Source organism: Podarcis filfolensis (genome assembly GCF_964270895.1).
Source record: "Podarcis filfolensis genome assembly, chromosome: 15".
Classification (NCBI taxonomy): Eukaryota; Metazoa; Chordata; class Lepidosauria; order Squamata; family Lacertidae; genus Podarcis; species Podarcis filfolensis.
The window spans coordinates 995,419-999,854 of record NC_139618.1 but is presented as its reverse complement, the minus strand read 5'-3'; positions in this window follow the sequence as shown (position 1 = coordinate 999,854).

The window sequence follows — 4,436 nt, the reverse complement described above, 5'->3', positions numbered from 1 at the left end:
CTCCAGGTGAGAGCCTTTAATGTAATAGGATTTTTGCATGTGGATCCCCCTTAAGGAGATTTGACAGACAGACACCCCCACTAAGCCCACACCTCCTCAGATGGCGAGAGGCAGGGAGTTCCACTCTTGGCCAGCAGAGGGTGCTCTTGCCCCAGCTCTGGTTGCACTCTGGCCGGCTCACTTCCTCATTGACTGGAGGTTCCCTGGGACCAGGACAGAGGGAAAAGCGGCCCAAGGCAGCCCCCCCCCCCCCCGGCTCCCCAGTTTCTCAGCTGCATCACCAGTCAGGCAAGTGTCAAGCAGGGTTGGGCCATTCCAGGCAGAAAGACATGCGGGAAGGTGAGATTTTGTTGCATTGCAGGGGATTGGACTAGATGACCCTCGGGGATCCCTCCCAACTCTATGATTCTACGACCAGTTTGGGGGTGGGGAAGCCTCTGCTACAGAACCATCTTAAGGAGGGAGGAGAGGAAAGACACCTCGCAAAGAGCAGCTCGGCATCTGTATTGCACAGGAGGGGTGCCCCCGTGTACCCTGGAAGGAGCTTGGGGGGGCACTCTGGTGGGGCAAAGGCTGAATCCCTGCCAGGGAGCTTCCAAGGAGAGAAGCCTGAGCTCAGAACATCTGAGGCAGAACATCTGCTTTGCATGCAATGAAGGTCCCAGGTATAAACTCCAGGGAGTTCTTCCTAGGACAGACCTGTGAGGGCCAGGCAGGAGGGAGGGGTGTTCCCCTGCTTCTGCAGCAAGAGAGAGAGTCTCTCTTTTAGCTGTAGGAAGGACCCTGCCCCCCCCCACAATAACCATTTCTAAAAACACCGACCAAGTTCATTTAGCTAAAGCAGACAAGAGATCCCCTTAGAAGAGGCTCCCAGCAGGAAAGCAGAACTGGACCAAATAAACTGACACAGGATCCTGGCTGAGAAGAGGGGGGGGGGGAGGCTAGCCTGCCCTGTCACCTGTTCCCCTGCCAGAGACACCCCTCACGCCAAATATTCCCCCCCTTATGTCTCAGCTGCTAAGGGTGGCCCATGGGAGATACACTGGGCCCCTTCACTAGACAGTGGGAAGGCCAGGCCCCCTCCCCCCCAAGCCGTGGTGGTGGGGCTCCCATTCTGCATTCCGCTACTGCTGGGCCCCCAGGGCCCCCACCCCACACAACTGCACTTGCGGGCGAAAGTATCTGAGGGTCGGAGGTGGCTGTCCCCCACCTGTCCTCGCTTGCCAACCCTCTGTGGCCCTCTGCTCCACAGAGGAATCACCCCAACAGACTAGAGGCCCCAAGCAGGGTCTCCTTTCCTGGGGAGGGAGAGGAGTGGAGCTCCTCCCTTAACCCTCCTGGAGCTGCCATTTTTCTCTCTTGCAAGAACACACCCTTTCATCCTGTGGCCGTCTGTCTCTAGGGTGGTGGGAGCACCAGCAAGGCTGGAACCGGAGTGGGGGGGGGGAACGGCTAAGCTGAGCTGCTGAGAAAGTCCCCCGTCTGGCTGCTCCCAGCTGGGGCTGCCACGTTGCCCGCGGACCCCCAGCCAAGGCCAGAGCCCGCGGAAGAGACGTCCGACTTACCCGGAGGCCGCAGCGAGGAGGCGCGTCCACACCCATCCGGAGGCGCCGTCGGGGCAGGAGAGGAGCAGCCACGGCCAACAGTTCTTCAACTGGCAGCTTTAGTTGCGAGAGGGGAGACGTAAAGCATGCCACTGAAGAACTGCTGCGCGGTAGCCAGGCGGGCCCACCAGGCGCAGAGCCTGCGGAGCGAGCGGGGACACGTTAGACGGCGCGTACGGACCCCAGGCGGGCAGACACGGGCGCGCAGCCGCCGCCGCCGCCGCCGCCCTGGCCCGGCGAAGGAAAGCCCTGCGCAGCCTCCCCGCCTGCCTTCTCCCCAGGCGGCGGCGGCGCCCTCTGGCCTCCGGCTGGATGCCGAAGGAACCAGCAGCTTCCGCCAGAGCAGCTCTGACTCATCCCCGCTGGAGCGCCGCTCGGCCAAAGGGCTCCGCTCGCCCCCCTCGGGGCCCCGGCGCGGCACGCCCCCTCGGCCCGGCCAAAGGCAGCGCCTCCACCGCGGGGACCCTCGCCGACGCCCGGCAGCAGCAAGCCCGGCTCCGGGGCCGCCACTTACCCCGCCAAGGGGCGCGGCGCGCATTCCACGCGCGTTTGCTCCGGATGCTCCGCATTCCAGCCCGTCTGCCGCGCTGAACTTCGGCCCGAGGGCGGCCCGGCCGGACTCCACCCCCTCCTGCCGGGGGCTCCGAGGCATGAATCAGCAGCCGGCCCGGGCCAAGGCTGTGGCCCGGGCGCGCTCCGACGGCGCGGCGGAGGAAGGGGCTCCGTGCCGTCCATGGGGTGCTGCCCGGACGCCTCCCCGGCAGGGCGCGCCAAACTTTCGCGGAGTGGGAAGCGGAGTTGGCCGCCCGGGGAAGAAGGCGTCTGGTCTCGGGACTCCCCCTCGGGGTCGGCGGACAGCCACGCGAGACACCCCCAGCCGGGTCTCCGCACAGGTCGGGCGCGGGGCAGCGAGACGCCCCTCCCCGGCCGGGCACAAGGGAAGGTGACCTCCGGCGGGGGCGGCGGCGGGGCGGGTGCCACCCACTGGAAACCCTATAACCGGCCTCTGGTTGCATAAGCGGCGCCGGCCGCAGCCCAGTCGCGGCAACCCCGCCGAGTAACCCTTTCGCCCCCACCCCGAAGGAGGGCAGGGACCCCGCTTGGCCCGGGAGGGGGGAGCAGCAGGGGGGCGAGGGGGAGTCAGCGGGACCCCTGGGCGGCCACCTCCGTCGAGGGAGGAACCCCCCGCCACCTCTGTCATTCCGGGGTAGGAACCCCGCAGCTGGCCGAAGGGACCCCGGCTCAGGGGGCGGGGCCGGGCTCGCGACTGGGCGCCCCTTCCCCTCTCCCTCTCCGCCGGCCGCCTGCCTCCCCGCCCCGCCGCACTCACCGGCTCCCGCTGCCTCTGATCAGCTGGCGGCCTCGCCTGCCGCCCAGTCGCCGCCCAGCCGTCACCGCCCCCCGATTGGCAAGCGGGCCCAGCCAATCAGCGCCGGCGGCGGCCTCCCTCGGCCCCGAGCCCCGCCCCGTCCCGCTGCAACGTGCGAGCCAAGCCGGCCGTGATTGACAGGGGCTGAGCCGGGGAGGGGAGGGGAGAGGGGGCCCGGCTGGCTGGCCCAGGGAGACCCCGCGGCAGCGCCAGGGGCTGCCGGGAAATGTAGTTTGGGGAGCACCGGCTCTGGCACCCTCCCGGCATGCCCGGCGCCGCCGCTGTGAGTTGGCATTTTCGAGGGGAGTAAAAGCTGCGGCGGGGCGAGCCCGTCTGGGGGGCCGGGAAAGAGGCTCTCTAGACTCGGAGGGGGCCCTCTAATGAATGCAATAGGGGAAAGTGGCGGGGGGGGGCGGGCATCCCTGGCAACTGATGCCATTAATGCTGATTGCAAGACTTTCTGTCTGGCTCGCTTTGCAAGCCAGCTTTCCCCCCCCCCCCGTCGCCCGCCCCCGTTTCTTTGCTCCCGGGGTCGCGCGCACTGCAGCTTTAACGAGAGTTCCAGCTCAATGACGCAGGCAAAGATTCCGAGATGTTGCAAACTGCGGGAGCCAATCGGAAGCGCCTCTCTCGTCCTTCGCCGCCGCCCGCCAATCGGAGCCCGCCGAGGGGGCGTGGCCCAGGGAACTCAGTTGAACCCGGTGACTTGGCAATCCGGGCAGGGCGGACGATGACTGCGCAAATTGTTTAAAGGGACAGACGCCCGATCTGCCCTGCTGCGCCTCCCGCCGTGGGAAGGCGCGGGTGGGGGTGGGGAGCTCCGCGGGAGAACTCGGGAGAGAAGTGCCGGGAATCGGGGCGGGGGAAGAAGGGCGAAACAAGAGCGCCCCGGAGCATGTGCAGAGGACTCCTCTCGGAGCCTATTTTAAAGCCCTGATGGTAGCGCAGGCCCAGTTTCCTCGCATCCACGGCTCGGGCGGGGCGGGGTGCGCTGGCCTGGGCGAGAGTGGGGCGCCTCTGGGTGTCTGGGGGATGCGTCATTGGCGGGAGGACGAAGAGGCTTCTGGACAGAGGCGCCGTGTGAACGCACCACGTTTGACGGCTCTTGCCTTTAAGGGCTACCCATCGCTGCCAATGTGAGGATGAGTCAGGGGGATTCACCTGCTCCCCACCTGGGTCGCCGCCCCCCACCTGCCCAGATGCGCTCGCCTTACACGTGCGAACCAATTCTCCCTGGCAAAACCGTTCTAGCTGCTCAGCTGGTGGGGGCGGGGGAATTGTGGTTCGCGCTAAACGGAAGGCAGTCTCTGAGCACACGCAGAGTGCTCGCCCATTCCCCATAGCCGCAGAGGCCCGCCTCTGCCCTCCGGAGGAGAGTTTTCCAGAACGAAGGCGGAGCTCTCGCGAGAGCCCTGACCTCCAGGACCTATTCCATCTGCCGCCCCACTTCCCGGCCAGAAGCC